The sequence below is a fragment of the Chiloscyllium plagiosum genome, unplaced genomic scaffold (assembly GCF_037043375.1).
Source record: "Chiloscyllium plagiosum isolate Xiang-an unplaced genomic scaffold, Cpla_swu_hap1 HiC_scaffold_38, whole genome shotgun sequence".
Lineage (NCBI taxonomy): Eukaryota > Metazoa > Chordata > Chondrichthyes > Orectolobiformes > Hemiscylliidae > Chiloscyllium > Chiloscyllium plagiosum.
This window is the reverse complement of record NW_028270176.1, coordinates 41,128-57,851: the sequence shown is the minus strand read 5'-3', so window position 1 is coordinate 57,851 and position 16,724 is coordinate 41,128.

Genomic DNA, 16,724 nt, shown 5'->3' with positions numbered 1-16,724 from the left:
CGAAAGTGCTCACTCAATATTTCAGATAGTTCTCCATCAATACCTCAGATAGTGCTCCCTCAATACCTCAGAAAGTGCTCCCTCAATACCTCAGAATGTGCTCCCTCAATACCTTAGAAAGTGCTCCTTCAATAGCTCAGATCGTTCTCCCTCAGGACCTCAGATAATGCTCCCTCACTTCCACAGATAATGCTCCCTCAATACCTCAGAAAGTGCTCACTCAGTACCTCAGAAAGTGCTCCCTCAATACCTCAGACAGTGTTCTCTCTGTACATCAGAAAGTGCTCCCTCAGTACCACAGAAAGTACTCCCTCAATAACTCAGAAAGTGCTCCCTCAATAGCTCAGATAGTTCACCCTCAGTACCACAGATAATGCACTCTCAATTCCTCAGATAGTGCTCCTTCAATACCTCAGAAAGTGCTCCCTGAATACTTCAGACAGTGCTCCCTCAAAAGCTCAGAAAGTTTTCCCTCAATACCTCAGATAGTGCACCCTCAGTACCTCAGATAGTGCACTCTCAGTACCTCAGATAGTTCTCCCTCAACATATCAGTTAGTTCTCCCTCAGTACGTCAGATAGTGCTCCCTCAATACCTCAGAAAGTGCTCCATCAATATCTCAGATAGTGCTCGCTCAATACCTCAGATAGTGCTCCCGCAGTACCTCAGAACGTGCTCCCTCAAAACCTCAGATATTCTCCCTCAATCCCTCAGAAAGTGCTCCCCCAATATCTCAGATAGACCTCCCTCAATATCTCAGATAGTTCTCCCTCAATAGCTCAGGTAGTGCTCCCTCAATACTTCAGATAGTGCTCCCTCAGTACCTCAGATAGTTCTCCCTCTGTACCACAGATAGTGCTCCATAAATACCTCTGAAACGTATTCCTCAGTACCTCATAAAGTGCTCCCTTAATACCTCAGAGAGTGCTCCCTCCATACCTCAGATATTTCTCCCCTAGTACATCAGAAAGTGCTCCTTCAATAACTCAAAAAGTGCCCCCTCAATAGGTCCCATAGTTCTCCGTCAGTACCTCAGAACATGCTCCCTCAATTCCTCAGAGAGTCCTCCCTCAGTACCTCAGATAGTGCTCCCTTAATACCGCCGAAAGTGCTCCCTCAATATTTTAGATAGTTCTCCATCAATACCTCAGACAGTGCTCCCTTAATACCGCCGAAAGTGCTCCCTCAATATTTTACATAGTTCTCCATCAATACCTCAGATAGTGCTCCCTCAATACCTCAGAAAGTGCTCCCTCAATACCTCAGAATGTGCTCCCTCAATACCTCAGATAGTTCTCCCTCAATATCTCAGATAGTTCTCCCTCAATACCTCAGAATGTGCTCCCACAATAGCTCAGATACTTCTCCCTCAGTACCTCAGATAATGCTCTCTCAATTCCTCAGAAAGTGCTCCCTCAATACTTCAGAATGTCCTCTCTCAGTGCTTCAGAAACTGCTCCCTCGGTACCTCAGAGAGTGCTGCCTCGGTACTTCAGAAAGTGCTCCCTCAATACCTCTGAAAGAGTTTCCTCAATAGCACAGAAATTGCTCCCTCAATACCTCAGATAGTTCTCCCTCAGCACCTCAGATAGTGCTCCCTTAATACCGCCGAAAGTGCTCACTCAATATTTCAGATAGTTCTCCATCAATACCTCAGATAGTGCTCCCTCAATACCTCAGAAAGTGCTCTCTCAATACCTCAGAATGTGCTCCCTCAATACCTTAGAAAGTGCTCCTTCAATAGCTCAGATCGTTCTGCCTCAGGACCTCAGATAATGCTCCCTCACTTCCACAGATAATGCTCCCTCAATACCTCAGAAAGTGCTCACTCAGTACCTCAGAAAGTGCTCCCTCAATACCTCAGACAGTGTTCTCTCTGTACATCAGAATGTGCTCCCTCAGTACCACAGAAAGTACTCCCTCAATACCTCAGAAAGTGCTCCCTCAATAGCTCAGATAGTTCACCCTCAGTACCACAGATAATGCACTCTCAATTCCTCAGATAGTGCTCCTTCAATACCTCAGAAAGTGCTCCCTGAATACTTCAGACAGTGCTCCCTCAAAAGCTCAGAAAGTTTTCCCTCAATACCTCAGATAGTGCACCCTCAGTACTTCAGATAGTGCACTCTCAGTACCTCAGATAGTTCTCCCTCAACATATCAGTTAGTTCTCCCTCAGTACGTCAGATAGTGCTCCCTCAATACCTCAGAAACTGCTCCATCAATATCTCCGATAGTGCTCGCTCAATACCTCAGATAGTGCTCCCTCAGTACATCAGAACGTGCTCCCTCAAAACCTCAGATATTCTCCCTCAATCCCTCAGAAAGTGCTCCCCCAATATCTCAGATAGACCTCCCTCAATATCTCAGATAGACCTCCCTCAATAGCTCAGGTAGTGCTCCCTCAATACTTCAGATAGTGCTCCCTCAGTACCTCAGATAGTTCTCCCTCTGTACCACAGATAGTGCTCCATAAATACCTCTGAAACGTATTCCTCAGTACCTCAGAAAGTGCTCCCTTAATACCTCAGAGAGTGCTCCCCCCATACCTCAGATATTTCTCCCCTAGTACATCAGAAAGTGCTCCTTCAATACCTCAGAAATTGCCCCCTCAATAGGTCCTATAGTTCTCCGTCAGTACCTCAGAACATGCTCCCTCAATTCCTCAGAGAGTCCTCCCTCAGTACCTCAGATAGTGCTCCCTCAATACCTCTGAAAGAGCTTCCTCAATAGCACAGAAAGTGCTCCCTCAATACCTCACATATTTCTCCCTCAATACCTCAGAAATGGCTCCCTCAATACCTCAGATAGTTCTCCCTCAATATCTCAGATAGTTCTCCCTCAATAGCTCAGATAGTTCTCCCTCAATACCTCAGATAGTTCTCCATCAATACCTCAGATAGTGCTCCCTCAATTCCTCAGAAAGTGCTCCCTCAATTCCTCAGAATGTGCTCCCTCAATACCTTAGAAAGGGCTCCTTCAATAGCTCAGATCGTTCTCCCTCAGGACCTCAGATAATGCTCCCTCACTTCCACAGATAATGCTCCCTCAATACCTCAGAAAGTGCTCACTCAGTACCTCAGAAAGTGCTCCCTCAATACCTCAGACAGTGTTCTCTGTGTACATCAGAAAGTGATCCCCCAATAGCTCAGAAAGTGCACCCTCAGTACCACAGAACGTACTCCCTCAATAACTCAGAAAGTGCTCCCTCAATAGCTCAGATAGTTCACCCTCAGTACCACAGATAATGCACTCTCAATTCCTCAGATGGTGCTCCTTCAATACCTCAGAAAATGCTTCCTGAATACTTCAGACAGTGCTCCCTCAAAAGCTCAGAACGTGCTCTCTCAATACCACAGATAGTTCTCCCTCAGTACCTCAGAAGATGCTCCCTCAATATCTCAAAATGTGCTCTCTCAATATCTCAAAATGTGCTCCCTCAGTACCTCAGATAGTTCTCCCTCAATACCTCAGAAAGTGCTCCCTCAAAACCTCCGATTGTGCTCCCTCTCTACTTCAGATAATTCTCCCTCACTACCTCAGATATTACTTCCTTAATACCTCAGAAAGTGCTCCCTCAATACCTCAGATGGTGCTCCCTCAGTACCTCAGATAGTTCTCCCTCAGTACCTCAGAAAGTGCTCCCTCAATATCTCAAAAATTGCTCCATCATTAGCTCAGATAGTGATCACTCAGTACCTCAGAGAGTGCTCCCTCAATACCTCAGAAAATGCTCCCTCAATTCCTCAGATAGTGCTCCCTCTGTACTTCAGATAGTGCTTCCTCAGTACCTCAGATAGTGCTTCCTCAGTACCTCAGAGAGTGCTCCGGCATTACCTGAGATAGTGCTCCCTCAGTACCTCAGAAAGTGCTCCCTCAGGACCTCAAAAAGTGCTCCCTCAATACCTCAGATTGTTCTCCCCAGTACCTCAGACAGTGCTCCCTCAATACCTCAGAAAGTGCAGCCTCAGTACCTCAGACAGTGCTCACTCAATACCTCTGAAAGTGTTCCCTCAATACCTCAGACAGTGCTCCCCAATACCTCAAGAGGTGCTCTCTCAGTACCTCAGAAATTGCTCCCTCAGTACATCAGAAAGTGCTCCCTCAATTCCTCTGAAAGTGCTCCGTCAATACCTCAGAAAGTTCTCCCTCAATACCTCAGATATGTATCCCTCAATGTCTCAGAAAGTGCTCCCTCAGTACCTCAGATAGTTCTCCCTCAATATATCAGATAGTTCTCCCTCAATACCTCAGATAGTGCTCCCTCAATACTTCAGATACTTCTCCCTCAGTACCTCCGATAGTTCGTCCTCAGTAGCTCAGATATTGCTCCCTCAATTCCTCAGTTCCTGCTCCCTCAATTCCTCAGAAAGTGCTCACTCAGTACTTCAGAAAGTGCTCCCTCAGTACCTTAGAAAGTGCTCACTCAATATCTCAGACAGTGCTCTGTCAGTACATCAGAATGTGCTCCCTCAATACCTCAGAAAATGCTCCTTCAGTACCTGAGAGAGTGCTCCCTCAATAGCTCAGAAAGTGCTCCCTCAATACCTCAGATATTTCTCCCTCAGTACCTCAGAAAGTGCTCCCTCAATAACTCAGAAATTGCTCCCTCAATAGCTCAGATAGTTCTCCCTCACTACCTCAGATAATGCTCTCTCAATTCCTCAGGTAGTGCTCCCTCAATACATCAGATAGAGACCCCTCAGTACCTCAAACAGTTCTCCCTCAGTACCTCAGACAGTGCTCCCTCAAAAGCTCAGAATGTGCTCTCTCAGTACCTTAAAAAGTGCTCCCTCAGTACCTGAGAAAGTGCTCCCTTAATAGCTCAGAATGTGCTCCCTCAATACCTCAGATATTTCTCCCTCAGTACCTCAGAAGATGCTCCCTCAATGTCTCAAAATGTGCTCCCACAGTACCTAAGATATTGCTCCCTCAATACCTCAGAAAGTTCTCCCTCAGTATCTCAGATAGTGCTTCCACAGTACCTCAGAGAGTTCTTTCTCAGTACCTCAGATATTTGTCCCTCAGTTCCTCAGATAGTACACCCTTAATAACTCAGAAAGTCTTCCCTCAATACCACAGACAGTGCTTCCTCAAAACCCAGAAAGTGCTCGCTGAATACTTCAGATAGTTCGCCCTCAGTACCTCAGATAGTACTCCCTTAATACATCAGAAAGTGCTCCCTCAATACCTCAGATAGTGCTCCCTCAGTACCTCAGATAGTTCTCCCTTAGTACCTCAGATCGTACTCCATTAATACCTCAGAAAGTGCACCCTCAATACCTCAGATAATGCTGCCTCAGTACCTCAGAAAGTGCTCCCTCAATATCTCAAAACGTGCTCCCTCAGTTCCTCAGATAGTGCTCCCTCAGTACCTCAGAAAGTGCTCCCTCAATACCACAGACAGTGCTTAGAAGGGCCTGTGCCCGAAACGTAGAATCTCCTGTTCCCTGTGCCTGACCTGCTGTGCTGTTCCAGCAATAAAGTTTCAACTTTGATCTCCAGCATCTGCAGACCTCACTTTTTCCTCAAAACCCAGAAAGTGCTCGCTCAATACCTCAGAATGTGCTCCCTCAATACCACAGAAATTGCTCCCTCAGTAACTCAGAAAGTGCTCCCTCAATAACTCAGAAATTGCTCCCTCAATAGCTCAGATAGTTCACCCTCAGTACCACAGATAATGCACTCTCTATTCCTCAGATAGTGCTCCTTCAATACCTCAGAAATTGCTCCCTGAATACTTCAGACAGTGCTCCCTCAAAAGCTCAGAAAGTGCTCCCTTAATACCTCAGATAGTTCTCCCTCAGTACCTCAGAAGATGCTCCCTCAATATCTCAAAATGTGCTCCCTCAGTACCTCAGATAGTTCTCCCTCAATACCTCAGAAAGTGCTCCCTCAATACCTCAGATTGTGCTCCCTCTCGACTTCAGATAGTTCTCCCTCACTACCTCAGATATTACTCCCTTAATACCTCAGAAAGTGCTCCCTCAATACCTCAGATGGTGCTCCCTCAGTTCCTCAGATAGTTCTCCCTCAGTACCTCAGAAAGTGCTCCCTCAATATCTCAGAAAATGCTCCCTCAATTCCTCAGATCGTGCTCCCTCTGTACTTCAGATAGTGCTTCCTCAGTACCTCAGATAGTGCTTCCTCAGTACCTCAGATAGTGCTTCCTCAGTACCTCAGATAGTGATCCCGCAATACCTGAGATAGTGCAACATCAGTACCTCAGAAAGTGCTCCCTCAGGACCTCAAAACGTGCTCCATCAGTACCTCAGACAGTTCTCCCCAGTACCTCAGACAGTGCTCCCTCAATACCTCAGAAAGTGCACCCTCAGTACCTCAGACAGTGCTCACTCAATACCTCTGAAAGTGTTCCCTCAATACCTCAGACAGTGCTCGCTCAGTACCTCAAACAGTGCTCCCCAATACCTCAATAGGTGCTCTCTCAGTACCACAGAAATTGCTCCCTCAGTACATCAGAAAGTGCTCCCTCAACTTCTCTGAAAGTGCTCCGTCAATACCTCAGAAAGTTCTCCCTCAATACCTCAGATATGTATCCCTCAATGTCTCAGAATGTGCTCTCTCTATGCCTCAGATAGATCGCCCTCAATATATCAGATACTTCTCCCTCAATACCTCAGATAGTGCTCCCTCAATACTTCAGATACTTCTCCCTCAGTACCTCAGATAGTTCTCCCTCAGTAGCTCAGATATTGCCCCCTCAATTCCTCAGATCCTGCTCCCTCAATTCCTCAGAAAGTGCTCACTCAGTACTTCAGAAAGTGCTCCCTCAGTACCTTAGAAAGTGCTCACTGAATATCTCAGATCGTGCTCTGTCAGTACACCAGAATGAGCTCCCTCAATACCTCAGAAAGTGCTCCCTCAGTACCTCAGAAAGTGCTCCCCCAATAACTCAGAAATTGCTCCCTCAATAGCTCAGAAATTTATCCCTCAGTACCTGAGATCATGCACTCTCAATTCCTCAGATAGTGCTCCCTCAATACCTCAGACAGTTCTCCCTCAGTACCCCAGACAGTGCTCCCTCAAAAGCTCAGAATGTGCTCTCTCAGTACCTTAAAAAGTATTCCTTCAGTACCTGAGAAAGTGCTCCCTCAATAGCTCAGAAAGTGCTCCCTCAATACCTCAGATATTTCTCCCTCAGTACCTCAGAAAGTGCTCCCTCAATAACTCAGAAATTGCTCCCTCAATAGCTCAGATAGTTCTCCCTCACTACCTCCGATAATGCTCTCTCAATTCCTCAGATAGTGCTCCCTCAATACATCAGATAGAGACCCCTCAGTCCCTCAAACAGTTCTCCCTCAGTACCTCAGACAGTGCTCCCTCAAAAGCTCAGAATGTGCTCTCTCAGTACCTTAAAAAGTGCTCCCTCAGTACCTAAGAAAGTGCTCCCTCAATAGCTCAGAAAGTGCTCCCTCAATACCTCAGATTGTGCTCCCTCTCGACTTCAGATAGTTCTCCCTCACTACCTCAGATATTACTCCCTTAATACCTCAGAAAGTGCTCCCTCAATACCTCAGATGGTGCTCCCTCAGTTCCTCAGATAGTTCTCCCTCAGTACCTCAGAAAGTGCTCCCTCAATATCTCAGAAAATGCTCCCTCAATTCCTCAGATCGTGCTCCCTCTGTACTTCAGATAGTGCTTCCTCAGTACCTCAGATAGTGCTTCCTCAGTACCTCAGATAGTGCTTCCTCAGTACCTCAGATAGTGATCCCGCAATACCTGAGATAGTGCTACATCAGAACCTCAGAAAGTGCTCCCTCAGGACCTCAAAACGTGCTCCATCAGTACCTCAGACAGTTCTCCCCAGTACCTCAGACAGTGCTCCCTCAATACCTCAGAAAGTGCACCCTCAGTACCTCAGACAGTGCTCACTCAATACCTCTGAAAGTGTTCCCTCAATACCTCAGACAGTGCTCGCTCAGTACCTCAAACAGTGCTCCCCAATACCTCAATAGGTGCTCTCTCAGTACCACAGAAATTGCTCCCTCAGTACATCAGAAAGTGCTCCCTCAACTTCTCTGAAAGTGCTCCGTCAATACCTCAGAAAGTTCTCCCTCAATACCTCAGATATGTATCCCTCAATGTCTCAGAATGTGCTCTCTCAATGCCTCAGATAGATCGCCCTCAATATATCAGATACTTCTCCCTCAATACCTCAGATAGTGCTCCCTCAATACTTCAGATACTTCTCCCTCAGTACCTCAGATAGTTCTCCCTCAGTAGCTCAGATATTGCCCCCTCAATTCCTCAGATCCTGCTCCCTCAATTCCTCAGAAAGTGCTCACTCAGTACTTCAGAAAGTGCTCCCTCAGTACCTTAGAAAGTGCTCACTGAATATCTCAGATCGTGCTCTGTCAGTACACCAGAATGAGCTCCCTCAATACCTCAGAAAGTGCTCCCTCAGTACCTCAGAAAGTGCTCCCCCAATAACTCAGAAATTGCTCCCTCAATAGCTCAGAAACTTATCCCTCAGTACCTGAGATCATGCACTCTCAATTCCTCAGATAGTGCTCCCTCAATACCTCAGACAGTTCTCCCTCAGTACCCCAGACAGTGCTCCCTCAAAAGCTCAGAATGTGCTCTCTCAGTACCTTAAAAAGTATTCCTTCAGTACCTGAGAAAGTGCTCCCTCAATAGCTCAGAAAGTGCTCCCTCAATACCTCAGATATTTCTCCCTCAGTACCTCAGAAAGTGCTCCCTCAATAACTCAGAAATTGCTCCCTCAATAGCTCAGATAGTTCTCCCTCACTACCTCCGATAATGCTCTCTCAATTCCTCAGATAGTGCTCCCTCAATACATCAGATAGAGACCCCTCAGTCCCTCAAACAGTTCTCCCTCAGTACCTCAGACAGTGCTCCCTCAAAAGCTCAGAATGTGCTCTCTCAGTACCTTAAAAAGTGCTCCCTCAGTACCTAAGAAAGTGCTCCCTCAATAGCTCAGAAAGTGCTCCCTCAATACCTCAGATATTTCTCCCTCAGTACCTCAGAAGATGCTCCCTCAATATCTCAAAATGTGCTCCCTCAGTACCTCAGATAGTGCTCCCTCAATACCTCATAAAGTGCTCCCTCAGTATCTCAGATAGTGCTTCCACAGTACCTCAGAGTGTTCTTTCTCAGTACCTCAGATAGTTCTCCCTCAGTTCCTCAGATAGTACACCCTTAATCACTCAGAAAGTCTTCCCTCAATACCACAGACAGTGCTTCCTCAAAACCCAGAAAGTGCTCGCTCAATACTTCAGATAGTTCGCCCTCAGTACCTCAAATAGTACTCCCTTAATACATCAGAAAGTGCTCCCTCAATACCTCAGAAACTGCTCCCTCAGTAACTCAGATAGTTCTCCCTTTGTACCTCAGATAGTACTCCGTTAATACCTCAGAAAGTGCACCCTCAATACCTCAGATAATGCTGCCTCAGTACCTGAGAAGTGCTCCCTCAATATCTCAAAAAGTGCTCCCTCAGTTCCTCAGATAGTGCTCCCTTAGTCCCTCAGAAAGTGCTCCCTCAATACCACAGACAGTGCTTCCTCAAAACCCAGAAAGTGCTCGCTCAATACCTCAGAATGTGCTCCCTCAATACCTCAGAAAGTGCTCCCTCAGTAACTCAGAAAGTGCTCCCTCAATAACTCAGAAAGTGCTCCCTCAATACCTCAGATAGTTCTCCCTCAGTACCTCAGATAGTTCTCCCTCAGTACCTCAGAAAGTGCTCCCTCAAAGTCTCAAAATGTGCTCCCTCAGTACCTCAGATAGTGATCACTCAGTACCTCAGAAAGTGCTCCCTCAGTACCTCAGATAGTGCTCCCTCAATACCTCAGAAAATGCTCCCTCAATTCCTCAGAGAGTGCTTCCTCAGCACCTCAGAAAGTGCTCCCTCAGTACCTCAGATAGTGCTTCCTCAAAACCCAGAAAGTGCATCCTCAATAACTCAGTTAGTACTCCCTCAATACCTCAGAGAGTGCTTCCTCAGTACCTCAGATACTGCTCTCTCAATACCTATGTAAGTGCTCCCTCGGTACTTCAGAAAGAGCTCCCTCAATACCTCAGATCGTGCTCCCTCAGTACCTCAGAAAGTGTTCCCTCAGTACCTCAGATAGTGCTCCCTCAATAACTCAGATAATGCTCCCTCAATGTCTCAGAAAGTGCTTCCTCAGTACCCTCAGATACTGCTCTCTCAATACACTTGAAAGTGTTCCCTCAGTACCTCAGATAGTGCTCCTCAGTACCTCAGAAAGTGCTCCCTCAATACCTCAGAAAGTGCTCCTTCAATACCTCAAATAGTGCTTCCTCAGTACATCAGGTAGCGCTTCCTCAATAACTCAGATAGTCTCCCTCATGCCTCAGATAGTTCTCCCCCAGTACCTCAGATGGTACTCTCTTAATACCTCGGAAAGTGCTCCCTCAATACCTCAGATAGTGCTCCAGCAGTACCTCAGAAAGTGCTCTCTCAATATCTCATAAAGTGCTCCCTCTGTCCCTCAGATAGTGATCACTCAGTACCTCAGAAAATGCTCCCTCAATATCTCAAAAAAATGCTCCCTCAGCACCTCAGATAGTGCTCCCTCAATACCTCAGAAAGTGCTCCCTCAGTACCCAGATAGTTCTCCCTCAATGCCTCAGATAGTGCTTCCTCAGTACATCAGATAGTTCTCCCTCAATAACTCAGATAGTACTCCCCTAAGACCTCAGAAAGTGCTCCCTCAATACCTCAGAAATTGCTTCCTCAATATCTCAAAAAAATGCTCTCTCAGTACCTCAGATAGTGCTCCCTCAATACCTCAGAAGGTGCTCCCACAGTACCTCAGATAGTTCTCCCTCAATGCCTCAGATAGTGCTTCCTCAGTACATAAGATACTGCTCCCTCAATAACTCAGATAGTACTCCCTTACGACCTCAGAAAGTGCTTCCTCAATACCTCAGAAAGTGCCTCCTCAATACCTCAAAAAGTGATCTCTTCGTACCTCAGATAGTGCTCCCTCAATACTTCAGATATTGCTCCCTCATTACCTTAGTTAGTGCTTCCTCGAAACCCAGAAAGTCACCCTCAATAACTCAGTTACTACTCCCTCAATACCTCAGACAGTGCTCCCTCAATAACTCAGATAGTGCTCCCTCAATGCCTCGGATAGTGCTTCCTCAGTGCCTCAGATACTGCTCTCTCAATACCTCAGAAAGTGCTCCCTCAGTACTTCAGAAAGAGCTCCCTCAATATCTAAGATCATGCTCCCTGAGTACCTCAGATAGTGCTCCCTCAATAACTCAGATAGTGCTCACTCAATGCGTCAGATAGAGCTTCCTCAGTACCTCAGATACTGCTCTCTCAATACCTCAGAAAGTGCTCCCTCAGTACTTCAGAAAGAGCTCCCTCAATATCTAAGATCATGCTCCCTGAGTACCTCAGATAGTGCTCCCTCAATAACTCAGATAGTGCTCACTCAATGCGTCAGATAGAGCTTCCTCAGTACCTCAGATACTGCTCCCTCAATACCTCTGAAAGTGCTCCCTCAGTACTTCACAAAGAGATTCCTCAGTACCTCAGATAGTGCTCCCTCAGTACCTCTGAATGTGCTCCCTCAATACCTCAGATAGTGCTTCCTCAGTACATCAGATAGTGCTTCCTCTGTACATCAGATAGTGCTCCCTCAATAACTTAGATAGTTTTCCCTCAATGCCTCAGATAGTTCTCCCTCAGTACCTCAGATGGTACTCTCTTAATACATCAGAAAGTGCTCCCTCAATACCTCAGATAGTGCTCCAGCAGTACCTCAGAAATTGCTCCCTCAGTACCTCAGATAGTGATCACTCAGTACCTCAGAAAATGCTCCCTCAATATCTCAAAAAGCGCTCCCTCAGCACCTCAGATAGTGCTCCCTCAATACATCAGAAAGTGCTCCCTCTGTACCTCAGAAAGGGCTCCCTCAATACCTCAGATAGTGCTTCCTCATTACATCTGATAGTGTTCCCTCAATACCTCAGATAGTGCTCCCTCAGTACCTCAGAAAGTGCTCCCTCAGTACCTCAGAAAGTGCTCCCTCAGTACCTCAGAAAGTGCTCTCTCAATGCCTCTGAAAGAGTTACATCAATACCTCATATAGTGCTCCCTCAATGCCTCAGATAGTGCTTCCTCAATATCTCAGATAGTACTCCCTTAAGACCTCAGAAAGTGCTCCCTCAATACCTCAGAAAGTGCTTCCTCAATATCTCAAAGAGTGCTCCCTCAGTACCTCAGTTACTACTCCCTCAATACCTCAGATAGTGTTCCCTCAGTACCTCAGGTAGTGCTTCCTCAAAACCCAGAAAGTGCTCCCTCAATAACTCAGTTAGTACTCCCTCAGTACCTCAGAACGTGCTCCCTCAATAACTCAGATAGTGCTCCCTCAATGCCTCAGATAGTGCTTCCTCAGTACCTCAGATACTGCTCTCTCAATACCTCTGAAAGTGCTCCCTCAGTACTTCAGAAAGATCTCCCTCAATACCTCAGATCGTGCTCCCTCAGTACCTCAGAAAGTACTCCCTCAGTACCACAGATAGTGCTCCCTCAATAACTCAGATAGTGCTCCCTCAATGCCTCAGATAGTGCTTCCTCAGTACCTCAGATACTGCTCTCTCAATACCTCTGGAAGTGCTCCCTAAGTACTTCAGAAAGAGCTTCCTCAGTACATAAGATAATGCTCCCTCAATAACTCAGATAGTTCTCCCTCAATGCCTCAGATAGTTCTCCCTCAGTACCTCAGAAAGTGCTTCCTCAGTACCTCAGATAGTGCTTCCTCAGTACCTCACAATAGGTCTCCCTGAGTTACTCAGATTGTACTCCCTTAATACCTCAGAAAGTGCTCCCTCAATACTTCAGATAGTGCTTCCTCAGTACATCAGATAGTGCTTTCGCAGTACCTCAGATAGTGCTTCATCAGTACCTCAGGTAGTTCTCCCTCAATGCCTCAGAGAGTGCTTCCTCAGTGCATCAGATTATGCTCCCTCAATAGCTCAGGTAGTGCTCCCTCAGTACCTCCGATAGTACTCCCTTAATAACTCAGAGAGTGCTCCCTCAATACCTCAGATAGTGCTTCCTCAGTACCTCAGAAAGTGCTCCCTCCGTACCTCAGAAAGTGCTCCCTCAATACCTCAGATAGTGCTTCCTCCTTACATCAGATAGTACTCCCCCAATCCCTCAGATAGTGCTCCCTCAGTACCTCAGAAATTGCTCCCTCAATACCTCAGATATTTCTCCCTCAATACCTCAGGAAGTGCTCCCTCAATAGTTCAGATCGTTCTCCCTCAATATCTCAGATAGTTCTCTCTCTGAATACCTCAAAAAGTGCTCCCTCAATACCTCAGAATGTGCTCCCACAATACCTTAGAATGTGCTCACACAATTGCTCAGATATTTCTCTCTCAGTAAATCAGATAATGTGCTCTCAATTCCTCAGATAGTACTCCCTCAGTACCTCAGATAGTTCTCCCTCAGTACCTCAGATAGTGTTTCCACAGTACATCTTAGAGTGCTCCCTCAATATCTCAGATAGTGCTCCCTCAGTACCTCAGATAGTTCTCCCTCAGTAGGTCAGATTTTGTTTCCACAGTACATCTGATAGTGCTCCCTCAATAACTCAGATAGTGCTTCCTCAGTCCCTCAGATCGTTTTCCCTCAATGCCTCAGATAGTGCTTCCTCAGTACATCAGATAGTGCTCCCTCAATATCTCAAAAAGTGCTCTCTCAGTACCTCAGAGAATGCTGCCTCAATACCTCAGAAAGTGCTCCCTCTGTACCTCAGTTAGTACTCGCTCAATGCTTCAGTTAGTGCTCCCTCAGTACCTCAGATAGTGCTTCCTCAAAATACAGAAAGTGCTCCCACAAGACCTCACTTAGTACTCCCTCAATACCTCAGATAGTGCTCCCTCAGTACCTCAGAAAGTGCTCCCTCAGTACCTCAGAAAGTGCTCTCTCAATAACTCAGAAATTGATCCCTCAATACCTCAGATATTTTTCCCTCCATACCTCAGAAAGTGCTCCCTCAATACGTCAGACAGTTCTCCTTCAATATCTCAGATAGTTCTCCCTCAATAATTCAGAAAGTGCTCTCTCAATAGCTCAGAATGTGCTCCCTCAATAGCTCAGACATTTCTCCCTCAGTACATCAGATAATGCACTCTCAAATCCTCACATAGTTCTCCCTCAATACCTCAGACAGTGCTCCCTCAATAACTCAGATAGTGCTTTGTCAGTACCTCAGATATTTCTCCCTGAGTTCCTCAGATAGTACTCCCTTAATACCTCAGAGAGTGCTCCCTCAATACCTTAGATTGTGCTCCCTCAATATCTCAGGTAGTGCTCCCTCAGTACCTCAGCGAGTGTTTCCACAGTACCTCAGATAGTTCTCCCTCAATGCCTCAGACAGTGCTTCCTCAGTACATCAGATAGTGCTCCCTCAATAACTCAGGTAATACTCCCTTAAGACCTCAGAAAGTGCTCTCTCAATACCTCAGAAAGTGCTCCCTCAATATCTCAAAAAGTGCTCCCGCAGTACAACAGATAGTGCTCCCTCAATACCTCAGAATGTGCTCCCTCAGTACCTCAGTTAGTACTCCCTCAGTACCTCAGATAGTGCTCCCTCAGTACCACAGAAAGTGCTCCCTCAGTACCTCAGATCGTGCACCCTCAATAACTCAGATAGTGCTCCCTCAATGCCTCAGATAGTGCTTCGTCAGTACCTCAGATACTGCTCTCTCAATACCTCTGAAAGTGCTCCCTCAGTACTTCTGTAAGTGCTCCCTCAATACCTCAGTTAGTGCTTCCTCAATACATCAGGTCGTGCTCCCTCAATAACTCAGATAGTGCTCCCTCAGCACCTTAGATAGTTCTCCCTCAGTACCTCAGATGGTACTCTCTTAATACCTCGGAAAGTGCTCCCTCAATACCTCAGATAGTGCTCCTGCAGTACCTCAGAAAGTGCTCCCTCAATATCACATATAGTTCTCCCTCAATGCCTCAGATAGTGCTCCCTCAATAACTCAGATAGTACTCCCTTAGGACCTCAGAAAGTGCTCCCTCAATATATCAAAAAGTGCTCTCTCAGCCCCTCAGATAGTGCTCCCTCAATACTTCAGAAAGTGCTCCCTCTGTACCTCAGAAAGTGCTCCCTCAATACCTCAGATAGTGTTTCCTCAAAAAACAGAAAGTGCGCCCTCAAGACCTCACTTAGTACTCCCTCAATACCTCAGATAGTGCTTCGTCAGTACCTCAGATAGTTCTCCCTGAATGACTCAGATAGTGCTTCCTCAGTGCATCAGATTGTGCTCCCTCAATAGCTCAGGTAGTGCTCCCTCAGTACCTCAGATAGTACTCCCTTAATACCTCAGATAGTGCTCCCTCAGTACCTCAGAAAGTTTTCCCTCAAGACCTCAGATAGTGCTTCCTCATTACATCAGATAGTGCTCCCAAAATACCTCAGATAGTGCTCCCTCAGTACCTCAGAAAGTGCTACATCAGTACCTCAGAAAGTGCGCCCTCAATACCTCAGAAAGTGCTCCCTCAATACCTCAGAATGTGCACCCACAATACCATAGAACGTGCTCCCTCAATAGATCAGATATTTGTCCCTCAGTACATCAGATAATGTGCTCTCAATTCCTCAGATAGTTCTCCTTCAATACCTCAGAAAGTGCTCCCTCAGTACCTCAGATAGTGTTTCCACAGTACATCTGAGAGTGCTCCCTCAATAACTCAGATAGTGCTCCCTCAGTACCCGAGATTGTTCTCCCTCAATGTCTCAGATAGTGCTTCCTCAGTACATCAGATTGTGCTCCCCAATAACTCAGAAAGTGCTCCCTCAATACCTCAGAAAGTGCTCCCTCAATATCTCAAAAAGTGCTCTCTCAGTACCTCAAATAGTGCTCCCTCAATACCTAGAAAGTGCTCCATCAGTACCTCAGATAGTACTCCCACAATACCTCAGATAGTGCACCCTCAGTACCTCCGATAGTGCTTCCTCAAAACCCAGAAAGTGCTCCCTCAATACCTCAGTTAGTACTCCCTCAATACCTCAGATACTGCTCCCTCAGTACCTCAGAAATTGCTCCCTCAATACCTCAGATAGTGCTTCCTCATTACATCAGATAGTACTCCCTCAATACCTCAGATAGTGCTCCCTCAGTACCTCAGAAAGTGCTCCCTCAGTACCTCAGACAGTGCTCCCTCAATAGCTCAGAAAGTGCACTCCCATGTACCTCAGAAAGTACTCCGTCAGTACCTCAGAAGACGCTCCCTCAATATCTCAGAATTTGCTCCCTCAGTACCTCAGATAGTTCTCCCTCAATGCCTCAGAAAGTGCTCCCTCAATACTTCAGAAAGTGCTCCCTCAATACCTCAGATATTGCTTCCACAGTACAACAGATAGTGCTTTCTCAGTACCTCAGATAGTTCTCCCTCAGTTCCTCAGATAGTACTCCCTTAATACCTCAGAGAGTGCTCCCTCAATACCTTAGAATGTGCTCCCTCAATATTCAGGTACTGCTCCCTCAGTACCTCAGATAGTGTTTCCACAGTACATCAGATAGTGCTTCCTCAATAACTCAGATAGTGCTCCCTCAGTACCTCAGATAGTTCTCCCTCAATGCCTCAGATACTACTTCCTCAGTACATCAGATAGTGCTCCCTCAATAACTCAGATAGTACTCCCTCATTACCTCAGAGAGTTCTCCCTCAGTACCTCA